This window comes from Pan troglodytes, chromosome 17 (genome assembly GCF_028858775.2).
Source record: "Pan troglodytes isolate AG18354 chromosome 17, NHGRI_mPanTro3-v2.0_pri, whole genome shotgun sequence".
In the NCBI taxonomy this organism is placed as follows: Eukaryota; Metazoa; Chordata; class Mammalia; order Primates; family Hominidae; genus Pan; species Pan troglodytes.
This window is the reverse complement of record NC_072415.2, coordinates 79,993,226-80,008,945: the sequence shown is the minus strand read 5'-3', so window position 1 is coordinate 80,008,945 and position 15,720 is coordinate 79,993,226. Positions and strand designations below refer to the sequence as shown.

Sequence of the window (15,720 nt, the reverse complement as noted above, 5' to 3'; positions counted from 1 at the left end):
TTGAATAAGAGTGGTGAGAGAGGGCATCCCTGTCTTGTGCCAGTTTTCAAAGGGAATGCTTCCAGTTTTTGCCCATTCCATATGATATTGGCTGTGGGTTTGTCATAAATAGCTCTTATTATTGTGAGATACGTCCCATCAATACCTAATTTATTGAGAGTTTTTAGCATGAAGGGCTGTTGAATTTTGTCAAAGGCCTTTTCTGCATCTATTGAGATAATCATGTGTTTTTTGTCTTTGGTTCTGTTTATATGCTGGATTATGTTTATTGATTTTCGTATGTTGAACCAGCCTTGCATCCCAGGGATGAAGCCCACTTAATCATGGTGGATAAGCTTTTTGATGTGCTGCTGGATTCGGTTTGCCAGTATTTTATTGAGGATTTTTGCATCGATGTGCATCAGGGATATTGGTCTAAGATTCTCTTTTTTTGTTGTCTCTCTGCCAGGCTTTGGTATCAGGATGATGCTGGCCTCATAAAATGAGTTAGAGAGGATTCCCTCTTTTTCTATTGATTGGAATAGTTTCAGAAGGAATGGTACCAGCTCCCCCTTGTACCTCTGGTAGAATTCGGCTGTGAATCTGTCTGGTCCTGGACTTTTTTTTTGGTTGGTAGGCTATTAATTATTGCCTCAATTTCAGAGCCTGTTATTGGTCTATTCAGGGATTCAACTTCTTCCTGGTTTAGTCTTGGGAGGGTGTATGTGTTGAGGAATTTATCCATTTCTTCTAGATTTTCTAGTTTATTTGCATAGAGGTGTTTATAGTATTCTCTGATGGTAGTTTGTATTTCTGTGGGATTGGTGGTGATATCCCCTTTATCATTTTTTATTGCGTCTATTGGATTCTTCCCTCTTTTCTTCTTTATTAGTCTTGCTAGTGGTCTATCAATTTTGTTGATCTTTTCAAAAAACCAGCTCCTGGATTCATTGATTTTTTGAAGAGTTTTTTGTGTCTCTATCTCCTTCGATTCTTTTCTCCGCTCTTTAAATTCTAAGAATAAAACTGCAAAATAAGAGTTATGATCATAGCCAGGCAGCAATTGTTTTGTGAACTCTTACTATATGCTGGGCACTGCTCTTGGCACTGGGGATACAGCTAGGGTGATCAGCTGTCTGGGTTTGCCTGGGGATGTCCTGGAGTCAGCACTTCAAAGTCTTGAGTCCTGGGAAACTACCTGGCACCAGGCAAACACAGACAGTTGGTTGGTTTGTTACAGTGGTGAACGAGGCAGTCTTCACATCAAGGAACACATATTCAAGTTGGAGGGTCCAGAGACGAACACAAAATACAAACATAAGACAAAGGGCACAACTTTACATGGAGTGTGCCAGCAGGTTAGGAAGAATTTAAAGTATTTATATGTATATTGGTTTATCTGTTTATTTTATAAAATGAGCTGTCTTCTTCTTTCTCCAGTGGATGAAAGAGCTGGTTCCCTCAGCACACTCTTTGGTTTTCGGATCCACTGTTGACTGCCTCAAGCAGGTGCAGGTAAGGGTGAATAAATGCCCTTGCCTGGGGTAAGTCTATGGAAGGACCTTTTCCGGCTGATGCAGCCTGCCCTTCCTGAATCCGTGTAGTCTTTGGGGCCAAGGAGGCAACTTTTCAAATAGGCCACATGTCCTAGGAAGAGGAGGGTGAGACTGTGGCCCTGCTCCCCTTTAAAGCCAGAATTGTTAGATGCTTTCTGATGGCTGAGGGCAATCCTTACTGAGGAGTGGGTAGAAGACATACCCCATCCCCTCAAGTGAGCTGGCCATGAGGGAATGTGGGCTGGACCCAGGGAGTCCTGGTCCCTGCTATATCAAGGATGACCCACTGTCCTGGTTTTCCCAGAACTGAGGGGTTTCCTTCAAACCCACAGCCCCCTTGGTGGCTCTTAGGGTGACCATAGAGTTTGTCACCCAAATCAAGACACTTTGGAGAGTGAAATGCAAGGTTGTTAATAAATGCAACAAGGTGTATATTGGACTGGATTCAGGGAGCCCGAGAGATGTGATCTTAACCACATTAGATAACATTGTACCAGATTCAGATTCCAGGGAGGTGCAGCCAATGTGTGGCTGAGGCTGGAGACCCTCCCTCATTCAGGCACCTTGCTAAGGTGGTGGGTTTTGGGGACAGTGACTGTTCTGTAGATGCTAACTAAGCAGTTCAGATATAAGCTACATTGTCCAATTGCAGATGAAAATGTTCTCAGTAAAATATTCTAGAAAGAATATATCTTAATTTAAACAATATGAGGTTTCTGCCATTTTGGAAAATGAAATTTTCTTTAAATAATCTGAGATACAGCAGTATTGAGAGCTCAGGAGGCAAAACAACCTTTTTGACACTGAGAGTGTTAAAAGACCCTCAGTGGACCCTGACAAGAGTGGAGCCCACTGGGCCACGGGTAACGTGAGGTGGGGGCTGCCTTCCTGGATGATCAGCTGTGGCCTAGCTGGGATCTGCGCTGCCATCAATGTGCTGAGGACTGGAGGTCCCACAGCTAGCCCGGCGTGGAACAGGATTTGAACCCAAGTCTCTCTGCAAAGCTCACACTCTTATACTTACAGGATGGCAGCTCTCGCCCACTTTACTAAGTAGCCACAATGCAGCGTGCAATGTTATCAAATAGTTGCAGCAGAAAGGGATGTGGAATGCAGAGGAGAAAGGCATGAGCTTTGTCAGGGAACTGGGACTGGGGGAAAGAGATAGTGGGTATCTGCAAGTCCCTGTTTGTCCATATAGCTGTACTGCTGGCTGCTGCTTCCTGGTGTCATTTAGAAAAATTCCCAAAGAAGAACTTAGCACTTACCTGGGCCTGATGCTTGAGGTCTGGAGTCCTTAAGGTGTGTGTGTAAGTACTTATTTCCTTGAAACCTTGAGACCCTCAAGAGAGGGGGACTAAAAACAGTGGAGGAAGAAAAGAACAGTGGCCAAGGGAGTGGTGGGTGAAGTTTGCTGGGCCCTTGGCACTGCTAAAACCAGGTAAGAACCAGGGTGTGGATTTCTGCTCCAGGGAGCACCTTTCACAGCAGTTCATCCATTGCTTACTTTCATGGGGATATGTGTGTTGTAAAAGGTCTTCAGTGATTGATTGTGCAAACATATAACATTTCCACAATATACTAGGTGAAGACCTTTTTGCAGAGTGCCGTCGATAAGTGCCTCATGAATAGCCATTCATAGCCTGACCTGCTTAATAATGTAAAAGAGTATAAAATTCCAGGTAACTAAAAAAATATTTTTGATGCATTCTCAAAATTGGGTCTTGCCATAGAGGAGCATAGGACATACCTCCATTTATTCAAGACTTCTTTTATTTCCTTTGATAAATTAGCAAATTTCTTTGTTTAAATCCTACAAATTCTTGAGGTACATTCATATATATTCACACAGGCACACATTTATACCTACATATACATACACGTGTAAATTTAGCTGTTCTTTTGGATAGGATATACAATAAAGCTACTGAGTCTTATAAAATTATTTTGCTAGGCAGCTTATTAAATTCTTTTCTGTTTTATTTGACCATGTTCTCTAGGTGGATCACCTACAAATCCTACATTTTAAATAATTTTCAAGGTTTACAGCTCCTATTCCTTTTTAAAATCCATTACATTTAGTTAAAACCTCCAGAATATGTTAAATATTGACAGTGATTGTGGCCATCCTTGTCTTATTTCAAAATTGAATTGAGATTTTTCTAGTGTCTCACTATCAAGGTTGCTGTTAGTTTCTCATAAATTTTCTTTATCATGCTGATGAAATTGTAAAATTGCTATGAGTCTTTCCCAGGAAAGGATATTTAAAATTATCAAGTATCTGGCCAGGCACAGTGGCTCATGCCTGTAATTCCAGCACTTTGGGAGGCCGAGGCAGGCGGATCACTTGAGGTCAGGAATTCAAGACCAGCCTGGCCAACAAGGCAAAATCCTGTTTCTACTAAAATTACAAAAATTAGCCATGCGTGTTGGTGCATGCCTGTAATCCCAGCTACTTGGGAGGCTGAGGCAGGAGAATCACTTGAACCCAGGTAGTGGAGGTTGCAGTGAGCCAAGATCGTGTCACTGTGCTCCAGCCTGGGCAATAGAGCAAGACTCCATCTCAACAACAACAACAAAAATTGTCAAGTATCTTTTTGGCATTTACTGGTTGTGTTCATCATAATTGCCTTTTGTTGCTGGAGGAAACTGAGATATTTGTTCTGCAGTAGCTCCTGCTTTCTATGTTCAGTTCGTTGCTTCCTTGTGGTCTCGTAGTGTCCTTTAACTCAGTCTTTTATTGCCTGTATTTTTTTTTCTTTTCTTTTCTTTTTTTTTTTAAGATGGAGTCTCGCTCTGTCACCCAGGTTGGAGTGCAGTGGCGCAATCTTGGCTCACTACAACCACTGCCTCCCAGGTTCAAGTGATTCTCATGCCTCAGCCTCCCAAGTAGCTGGGATTACAGACGTGCACCACCACAACTGGCTAATTTTTGTATTTTTAGTAGAGACGGGGTTTCACCATATTGGCTAGGCTGGTCTCGAACTTCATGTGATCCGCCTGCCTTGGCCTCCCAAAGTGCTGGGATTACAGGTGTGAACCACCGTGCCCAGCCATTGCCTGTATTTTCTATGCACTGCTGGTTACTTCTAGAGGCTTGGCTGCATTCAGGCTCAGCTACCCGGGGAAGAGGACTTCCTAGGTGGCGCTGCTTTCCTCCTGCTGCATCGTGTTGGGAGTCCCTCTCATGCCTGGCTGTGCCATATTTAGCAAGATTAACGGCTGATCTGAGGGCTCAGGTATCGTCAATCAGCAGCACCTTTCATTATAAGGTTCCCCATTAACCTTCCACCTCATGGTTTTAGCATCTATTAACAATTGTCTCCATCTATTATTTTAATAGGGGTTGCAAAATGGTGACTTAAAAAATAACTATGATTGTTTTTTCCACTTAGTAGCTGAATTTTCCTATAAAGAGAAACTCGGGTCACCTTGAATTATAATTTGTACAGGAAAGGCAGAGTAAATGCTTGATTCTTTCTTTCCTTACCCTTTGTTAGAACAGCAAGTTAGTGCCTTGGTGACCTTAGAAAAAAAGAGGAAGGAGGTAGCTGATGCGATGCTGCTACTAGGGATGTGATGACTTTTGCTGTTTCCTGCTTCTGTCAGCAACTGGTAAGGTTGAAGAGTGTCTTTGCTTTAAGTTGTTCAAAAAGCCTTTTGTAAGGGTCATGAAAAAATGTTGGAGAAAGGGCTCTTGTTGATCTCTGAGTGGTAATCTTCATTCTATCTCACTACTTTCCCTCTTTACGTCCATTTGTTCTGCTGGTTAGAACATTTAGGACATCTGTTCTCTGGAGGGATAGGGCAATTTAATTTGTCTCAGGTTATTTTTATTGTTTGTTTTGTAATTTATTATCGATCATGTGATATTTCAACCTTTCCCCTGTTTGCTGAGTAAAATTCTGTAGTTACCATGTTGGGGGAACAATGTTGCATCCTTGGGGCCAAGATCTTGGGATGCCTGTGTTTCTTTGGAAATGATTCAAAGCTAAGTCTTGGGTTCTTTGTATTTATTACAAGATTTCGAGAGCCTCCAAGAGGAAGCTAAATAAACCAGAGAGGATAAACCTCTACAGAGAAACAACAAAAGGTATCTCCATTGTGCCTCCCTTAAAAATAGCAATAGCTAAATAATAAAAATAAAAAACAAAATAGCAATAGCTTTATTATGGGTGATAAGAAGGAGAAGGATGTGTGTGTGTGTGTATGTGTGTGTGTGTGTGTTTGCCTGTGAACACTGAATTAGGGAGTGACCATGAAAAAGTAATTTGGGAAAACCCCCCAGCCTGTATCAATCTGGATTTTGTGAGTCAGGGAGTAAGCAAAAGATACTTTCAAGCCAGGTCCCTGTAGGTATGAGCAGCAGCTACTGTCACGATAGATAGGATTTGCATTCACCCTATTGTGAACCACGTGGGTAGACGGTGACTGTTTCAGCCGATGTGTGAGGTTCACTTCAGGGCCCACTGAATAATTTTGAGGAAGAGTTTTGACTCAAAAGAAAACTTGTATTTGGGTGTGTCCTGCAAAAATCAGTGGGTGTTTTGGGTCAAGACTGTTTTTGTCTTTTTCCTTGAGAAAATCGAAAATTGAGGCAAAAAAGCAGCCCCAACGATGGCAGATTGGAAACAAGATGGAATTGGGATTGTGATCACAATATGGAAACCTTACAGATGGAAGTCATTGCATGGCTTTGTCCTCTTCTACAAGTGCTGACTGAGCACCTGGCATGGTCAAGGGCCCTGTGCAAGGATCTGATAGAGCAGGGATAAGAGACTTTACCTGGGCCTGGAAGTGCCTGTCAGGCTCTAGTAAAAAATGCAGCGAGTGAATAGGCATAATAGGATGTGGCAAGTATTTCAGTGAGGACATATTTGGGGTTCTCAGGAAACTCACAGGACAGATGTGGGCCCCAGGGAGAGTATAAGATACATTGGAGCTGAGACCTGCTGGATGGGAGAGGGATAAGAGGTGAGGAAACTCCACGTGCAAAGGCCCTGCCCCATTAGAGCATTGTCCTCAAATTACACAATGTAAGTTGGATGAGCAAAGGCTAGGAGTGAGCAGAAGACTTATAAGACATAACACTGGGAAAATGGCAGTCATCAATGACACAGGCCTTGCAAGTGAGTAAGACATTTGGATATTCTCTTGGGGACAGTGAGGCATTGAAGGGAGTGACGAGAGTCAGGCAGGTGTTTGAGAAGGCTACTCTGGCTACCTCTGGCCCACAATAAGGCTCAGTAAACACTTGTGTCTTGAGAGGCAGTATTGCACTTTCTTCTCCCTTGCTTTCGTATATGCAGTGGTCCAGCAGAAGAGACCAGTCCTGTACCTGCGATGCATAATTGAATGTGCAGGGTAGGGCAGCCCCATGAGTGCCTTCTCACCTGTCAAACGTGGTCCTTCCTTCCTAGTCTTTCTATGAATTTTACACACTAAAGCCTCAGCCACAATCCTTCATGGTGGTTTAACCAGCAGGGAACCTCCATAACCTAATAAATCAAAGGAATCAATAAAACTAACGTTGCCATGGCCTGGTGCAGCAAAAAACCTAGTGTTTCTAAGAGACAAAAGCTGCTAAACATGCAGGGTTAGTTCTCAGGAAACACCGACTTGTGTACTTTTTCTGTCGGAGAATGGGAGACAAAGAAAAAAAAAGAGTATCTAGAAAGTAAGACCGAAACATACTTAGATATGGGCAGAGATAAGGAAGCGTCTTGACTTAAAGAGACAGCTGAATCTAATGTGCTTTGATTGGCAGAAAAAAAAAAACAGGCAAGGAAAGGCAAAGAAACAAACTGATTTCGGCGGGGAGTGTAGTTTCTATTTAGAGCTAGAACAAAGGAGAAGTGCGTCCTTTCAAATTATAGATTCTTTGGGGGAAAAGAGGGACAGAACTTTATCTGAGTTTGGAATGAGTCTGAGTAGCTGCAGTAGTAAAGTTGCTTCCAGAAGCAGGTAAACTTGACTTCAAAAAACGCTGCTTCATGAAATATTAGTGATTCACTTCAGTTGCTATCTGAAGAAGTTCTGGTAGAGAGAAGAGCTCAAGAGCATGGGCAGAGTCAGCTCCCGAGTGGGCTGAACGCTCCCCTCAGCTCCTGCAGTGCTAATTAAGGGAGGGAGCAGCGGGGAGCTTGCAGTGACCAAGAGGGGGTTGAGGCTAAGAGGCCACGATAAACAGGATACGATAAAAGCCCTTAACCAAGACACAGATGGGAAGAAGCGTTAGAGCGAGCAGCACTCACATCTCAAGGTTAGTAACCTTCTCAGAAAAAAGACTGGATGTGTCTGAGCTCAACTTTTTAAATGAATCGTGTGCGAAAGGGTGGGGGCTGCCAGTGAAACCATGGCAAGTTGATGCAGCAGGACAAGAGAGTTGCCGGAAAAAGCTGGAGTGAGTTAAGTGCTCGGTGTTCTGTGAACTGTTAGTTTAATGAGGGGTGCAGTTTGTAGTAAAAGGGTGCCAGTTAAGTACTTTTTCACAGTCTGTCTCTAGAATTGTATTTATAATAGATCTGATCGTAAAGTTCTTGAGAATAAGAAAACTGAGCTAATTTTACCGGCATCTGGTCTGCCAAGCTAAATCTTCCTTCTCTCCAGCAAGACTGAACAAGGATGAACTTAAATAATAAATGTCCATGATCCAAAGATTTATTATCCTACTCAAGGGTTGGGAAACTTTTTCTGTAAAGGGCCAGATAGTTAATATTTACAGCTTTGTGGGCTGTGTGGTGTCTGTCAGTTGTGACCTAACACCTCTTGGTTCCAGCATTGCAGCACAAAAACGGTGGATGGTATGTAACCAAATGAGCATGGCTGTCTCCAACCAAACTGTTTATGGAAATCAGACAGTGGGCTGCATTCAGCCCTCAGGCCGTAGTTTCAGAACCCTGTCTTAGAGGATCCCTGCTGAACCCCAACTGGAGTCTTTGCGTTGACTGGAAGTGGGGTTCTACTGGTCACTCAGCAGTAGCCTCACTCCTGGGGACATGTGTATGACTTGCCAAGGTTCTAAGGGTATCATGGTCTAGAGGAGACCATGTGGCCCACATTTGAAAGGTTCTCTTAATGAGATTATTTGAGGAAGGGAGCAGAAACCCAGACTATTGTGTTCCTGAGGAAATCTTTTTTTTTTTTTTTTTTTTTTTTTTTTTTTGAGATGGAGTCTCGCTCCTTTGCCCAGGCTGGAGTGCAGTGGCGCGATGTCGGCTCACTGCAAGCTCTGCCTCCCGGGTTCACGCCATTCTCCTGCCTCAGCCTCTTGAGTAGCTGGGACTACAGGTGCCCGCTACCACACCCGGCTAATTTTTTGTATTTTTAGCAGAGATGCGGTTTCACCGTGTTAGCCAGGATGGTCTCGATCTGACCTCATGATCCGCCTGCCTCGGCCTTCACTTTGGGATTACAGGCGTGAGCCACCGCGCCCGGCCTCCTGTGGAAATCTTACTGGAAGTATGAGCCTCTTAACAGCTGGGGCATCCCAGCAGAAGGCAGGCAAACCCTCGCATCTGAGAAAGAGTGGAGGGAGCAAACGACCTGTCACACTATAATCTTCCCAGCCCCAGTCACTTGTTCTGAGTTTAGCTAGATTTTCTGTTCACAGTCCTCTGCTTTCCAGCATGTGAATACTTTTCCAAGCAAGTGTCGAAAGGTATCAGAGCAGATTCTCCATCACACACATCAGGTGTTTTTGCATAAACTGGGGAAGGTGGGGTCATTGAGTAGACACTAGGAGACTCCTCCCAATGCTCAGAAACCATAGAGACATCTGGGGAAGCAGGACATATTGTAGGTAGCAGAAACAATGAAACTGAGGTGACAGGGAAGGTTGTACCTGCGTGGACAGCCTACAGAAAGAAGAACAGTGTGGCTGAAGAGTGTTCCCCGTCCCCACCTACCCAGGCCACCTAGGAGTCTGCATTCAGAGGCAAGCTTGTGAGATGAATTCATGCTCATGTGGTTAGCTGAGACATTTTTAATAGTAGAGAAATCCAGTAATATTTTGATTAATGACTTCCTTGAGGACAAAGCTCTTTTATACAGACAGCTCTATTAGAAAAAAAACCTCAAGCCAAAATCCCTTCATAAATCATGCAAAAAATGGCTGCTGACACAACAAAAATAGCTCAAGCGCTGTCTCTATTTGTCTTTGGTTAGATGTTGATAAATAGGGCTCATCTCTAGCAAAGTCGTAACAGCTGGACTTTGTCTTCAGCTGCAAGTCTTTCTGCCCCTTTCATTCGAAACCGTGACCTCTAGGACCCTCGATTCCAGGGTGCAAATACACAAGTTCTCTTCATCTCTTGACTAGTTGGCTCTGGATGCCTTGGGAATAAGGAGTTCCTACAAGTTATTACCAGTTAGTACCCCTTCTCCAATCCTCCTCCCGTGAACCTCATTTCTTTATCCTGGGTGAGGAAGTTCACTTTGGGCCTGATCATAGAAGCCACCGAGAATGGATGATGCTAGGTTTCATCTCATTTCCTTTAGGGTTTGAGGCAGCACGGTGTTGCAGATGCCTGCTTGGCCCTCAGCCCTTCTACCTCTCTACCTGCACCTCTACCCCACTTTACCCAACCCTGACCCCTCCCTCAGAAAATAGATATGTTTTGGCATTTGTTTAATAAGCACACAATGATTTTTAAAAATATCTTAAATCATTTATCTGACAACCTCAACTATCATGATCTTTTGCATTATTGATTTATAGCTGTTATCACAAAGTTGTGACAGAGTGTGTCTGTGGACTCTATGCTTAGACTGTACTATGCTAATGCACTGTATTCTTAGAATGTACTTGGCATCTTTGGACCGGGGTGGTTGGGAGATCAAATGAAATCAATTAATATGTGGCGAACAGCAAGATGGGGTGGCCTCATTCATTGGTAAGACCTGGGGTGAATGTGGACTCATACTATTCACTAGTAATAATTTTTAAAAATTGAGGTGAAATTCACGTAACATTGTTCACCTAAGATTTAGTCAACATAAGATTAAACTTTTTTTTTTGAAACGGAATCTTGCTCTGTTGACCTGGCTGGAGTGCAGTGGCACAATCTCAGCTCACTGCAACCTCCACCTCCCGGGTTCAAGCGATTCTCCTGTCTCAGCCTCCCAAGTAGCTGGGATTACAGTTGTGCACCACCACGCACAGCTAATTTTTGTATTTTTAGTAGAGTCGGGGTTTCACCATGTTGGCCAGGCTGGTTTTGAATTCCTGACCTCAAGCAATCCACCTGCCTTGGCCTCCCAAAGTACTGGGATTACAGGTGTGAGCCACCACACCAGGTCAAGATTAAACATTTTAAAATATACAGTTCAGTGGTATTTAGTACATCCACAGTGTTCTGTGATGACCACTTTTATCAGATTCCAAAACATTTTCATCATTTTAAAGAAAACCCCATACCTTAAACAGTCACTCCCTATTCCCTCCTTCCAACAGTCAATCAATTGGCAAATCACCAATCTGCTTTCCATCTCCATGGATTTAACTATCTGGATATTTCATATAAATGGATTCTTACAAAATGTGGCCTTTTGTTTCTGCATTCTTTGACTTAGCATAATGTTGTCAAGGCTTATTCATGTTGTAGCATGCATTAGCCCTTCATTCCTTTTTATGGCTGAGTAATATTCCATTGTATGGATTTGATCACAATTTGTTCATTCATTCATTCACCTGTTGGCAGACGCTTGGATCATTACCACCTTCTGGCTTTTGTGAATAATGCTGCTATAAACATTGGTCTACAAGTATTGGTTTGAGTATATTCTTTTGAGTATATACCTAGGAGTAAAACTTCTGGGTCATACAGTAATCCTGTTGAACGTTTTGAAGAATCTCTAAACTGTTCTTCACAGCAGCTGCATGATTTTACATTTCTTTACAACGCTTGTGCAACAGTACACAAGGGTTCCAATTTCTCCACATTTTCCCTAACGTATTTATTTTTCTCTTTTTGATTATAGCCATCCTAGTAGATATAAAGTGAGTTCTCATTGTGGTTCTTATTTGTGTTTCCTTATTGACTGATAATGTTGAGCATCTTTTGGAGAAAAATGTCTATTCAAGTACTTTGCCCATTTGAAAATTGGGTTGTTTCTTTTATGTTAAAGTGTGAGAGTTCCTTATATATTATGGATATTAGACCATAATCAGATAGATTATTTGCAAATATTTGCTTGCATTCTGTAGGGTGACTTTTCACTTTCTTGAAAATGTCCTTTGATGCCCAAAAGTTTTTAATTTTAGTAAGTCCAATTAATTTTTTTCTTTTGTTGCCCATAGGTTTGGTGTCGTGTCTAAGAATCCGTTGCCAACTTCCAGGTCTTAAAAATTTACCTCTGTGCTTATTCTAAGATTTCTGCAGTCTGAGGTCTTATATTTAGGTCAACCCATTTTGAGTTAATTTTTGTGTTTCACGGAGGTAGGAATCCAATTTCATGCTTTTGCATGTGGCTATCCAGTTGTCCCAGGACCATTTATTGAAGAAGCTATTCTATCCCCACTCAGTGGGGTTGGCACCTTGTTGAATATCAATTGTTCATAGATGTATGGGCTTATTATTTTTATTTGTATAAATTCAAGGGGTACAAGGGCAGTTTTGTACAAGGGCAGTTTTATTATGTAGTGGTGAAGTCTGGATTTTTAATATAACCATCACCTGAATAATATATGTTGTACACATTAAGTAATTTCTATCCCTCACCCCTTTCTACTCTCCCATTCTTCCAAGTCTCCAGTGTCCATTATTGCATACTATATGTCCATGGGTACACATTATTTTGCTCCCATTTATAGGTGAGAACATGTGGTTTTTGAGTTTCTGTGTCTGAGTTGTTTCATTTAATATAATGGCTTCCCGGTCTATCTATGTTGCTGCAAAAGACATGATTTCATTCTTTTTAGGGCTGTGTAGTATTCCATTGTGGATATATACCACAGTTTCTTTATCTAACCCTTCATTGATGGGCACTTAGGTTGATTCCATATCTTGGTTATTGTGAATAGTGCTGCAATAAACATATAAGGGCAGGTATATTTTTAATATAATGATTTATTTTCCTTTGGGTAGATACCCTGTAGTGAGACTGCTGGATCTAATGGTAATTCTATTTTTAGTTCTTTGAGGAATCGCCATACTATTTTCCATAGACGTTGTACTAATTTACATTCCCATGAACAGTGTATAAATGTTCTCTTTACTCCACATCCTACCTAACATCTGTTTTGATCATCATTTCAATTTCCTTGGTCTATTTGTCTATGTATATGCCAATACCCACACTGTTTTGATTACTGTAGCTGTGTACTACAGTTTTGAAATGGGAAATGTTAGTCTTTCAGCTTTTTCTTCTTTTTTAATACCATTTTGGCTTTTCAGGACCCCTTGCAATTCTATGTAATATGTTCAGACTTCAGAGTTGGTGGATTCAGTAGCTCAGTAATGCCATCTGAGCCCCACATTCATTCTGTCTCTCTCTACCACCCTGTTTGTCCTCAGGCTGATTTCCTTCAATATGGCTGCCTGTGGTAACCAGGACAGCATTCTTGTTCATGCATAATGAGAGGAGATAAAGATAGAAACAGGGATGGAGAGAAGAGAAATTGTTCACATTCCATGCTGTTTTTCTGGCATGGAATGTGAATAACTTCCTTCACTTTGATGGGCCAACTCAGGCCATAGTTGGCTTCTCTGACCCCTCAAATCAATCATAGTTTTCAGGCTGGGCATGGTGGATCACGCCCGTACTCCCAACACTTTAGGAGGCCAACATGTACAAGTGCAGAATTACATGAGTCCAGAAGCTCCAAGCAAGCCTTGGCAATGTAGCAAGACCCTGTCTCCAAAAAAAAAATAATTTTAAAAAATTAGCTGAGTGTGGTGGCTCACGCCTATAGTCCCAGCTACCCAGGAGGCTGAAGTGGGAGGGTCACTTGAGACCAGGAGTTTGAGATCAGCCTGGGCAACATAGCAAGTCCCCACCTCTACACACACACCACACACACACACACACACACACACACACACACACACAATCATAGTTTTCAGTACAATAGCTTCGATTTGTCATAATATCTTATCTCTGTGGCGTGTGGAAAGGGGTGGATACTCAAACTCAGGTACAATACTGCTAGGAGTGAGGAAAGTGAAATGGGTGATGGTCAGTTATCTTTCTAATAATTGAAATCTGATCATATCATTCTGGTGCTTAACAATCTCCAATTGCTCTTAGAATTGTACCAGGAAGTATATAAGGCAAATGTACTCCCACCCCACTCATCTCTACATCTTTCTGTTTCCATCTCCCCTCAATGTATCCAGCTACAATGATTGAAAAACTTCCACAAAGTCTCTGACTTTGTGCACCTGCTCTCCTATCCACCTGGACTGCTCGTTCACACACCTGGCCACACCCTGCCTGTGGCCACAGCCTCCTGCTTCTGCAGATTCCAGAACACACTTCACTGCCCGAGAGCCTTTCCCAACCACCAACCTGACACAGCCTCTGCTTGGCTGCAGCCCCAGCCATTCTCTCCCATGCCTGTGTGTGTTTCTTCCTTTTCATAACGTGACATGCACTTCATAACTGTGCATTTATTTGTATGTTCATCTGATGTCTGTCTTTCCAACTAGACTAGGGGCATGAAAAAGTTTTTCTGTAAAAGAGCAGGTGGTATGTTAGACTTTGGCCATACACTCTGTTTTGAGATCACGCCAGATGCAGTATGTGTGTGGGAGAGAGAGAGAGACACAGAGTGTGTGAGAGTGTGTGCAAATTGTGTGAGCATGTGTAAACACATGCATGTGTGCGTGCATGTGAGTGTATGCATGTACGAGTATGTTTGAGAGTATATGTGCAGATGCATGTGATTGAGATTGTGTGTGCATATGTGAGCATGTGTGAGAACATGTATAAGTGCATGCTTGTGTGTGTGCATGTGTGTGAGTGCATGTATACGTGTTTGAGAGTATGTGTGCACCTGCATGTGATTGTGTGTGAGATCGTGTGTGAGAAACAAAGTGTGAATGTGTGCATATGTGAGTGTGAGAGCATGTGTAAGTGCATGTGTGTGTGGATGTGTGTTTGAGAGTATATGTGCACATGCATGTGATTGAGATAGTGTATGAGTGTGTGAGACTGCGTTTGTGAGTGTGATAACGTGTAAGTGCATGAGTGTGAGAGTGCGTGGATGTGAGAGTATGTGTGCACATGCATGTGATTGTGTGTCTGAGACTGTGAGCATGTGTGTGTGGGTGCATGTGTATGTGCGTGCATGTGTGTTAGAGCATGTGTGAGTGCATATGTGAGACTGCATGTGTGAGTGCATGCATGTTTGGGAGACAGCATGTGTGGGTTCATGCATTTGAGCACGTGAGTGTGTCAGTGTGTGCATGTATCCGTGTGTGTGTGTGTGTGAAGGGACACAGGTCTGAGACAGAAGGTATGAGTGCAGGAGGAGTACTTAGGGGGACCCTGTCCTCAGGACCTCAGGAATTCTCTGGACTTGGTTTAGCCCGGGATTTGTAGTTTCATTTTTGCTGGTGCCTGTCAGGGGAAAATCTTGTCATTAGGACATAATAGATGAAATTAATTTTTCCAATTCTGATGGAAGTCTTCCATGTCCTTGCCACTCCAGTTTGTTCTGTACAGTGAACAAGATTATCTTTCCAAAACACGAAGTTGTGTGCACCGCTTTCTCCACCAGCTCCTCGGCGGCTCCATGTTCCTCTCAGGAATGTGTTAACGTCACAGGCGTTACTGAGAGCCTGCTTTGCCTGAGGAATTGTGCTGGGTGCTGGAGTTACAGAAGTTAGCATGACGCCACGGTTTCTGATTGCTACGTTTCAGTCCTTTATGTGTGTCACTCAGGTCACTTTTCAGTCCAGACTCAGTCTCATTTTCGGTCACTTCCTCACCCACTAGACTGTAGTCACACCATTTCCTGAAACACCCGCATTGTCACGCCTCTGTCTTTCCCCCACTTTTTCTATAAAACCTTTCCCACAATCTATTAGAATGATTTGTTCTCTCTGGCTTTCATAAAACTTAGCAAATGACTTGTATAGAGATGATCATGTTTTGCTACAATAAATTGCTTTTAAAATTAATATGACCCACTATATTATGCATAACCTGAGAGCAGAGATGTGTCCTCTTTATGATTGTA

At 42.6% G+C, this 15,720-nt stretch overlaps 1 protein-coding gene across 5 annotated transcripts in view; it reads left to right on the top strand.

Moving 5' to 3' along the window:
* CD226 (CD226 molecule) overlaps positions 1-15,720 on the top strand; it is a 144,192-nt gene that overhangs the window by 19,180 nt on the left and 109,292 nt on the right. Inside the window, exon 1 of one of the 5 annotated variants that reach the window (XM_016933865.4) lies at positions 6,926-7,797. The exons of 2 other annotated variants lie outside the window; for them this stretch is intronic. The gene's annotated coding sequence lies outside the window, so the exon portion shown is untranslated. Of the gene's footprint in view, positions 1-6,925; positions 7,798-15,720 lie in introns of those variants that run through there. 2 more of the 5 variants (XM_054672007.2, XM_009434142.5) reach the window with 2 other exon arrangements.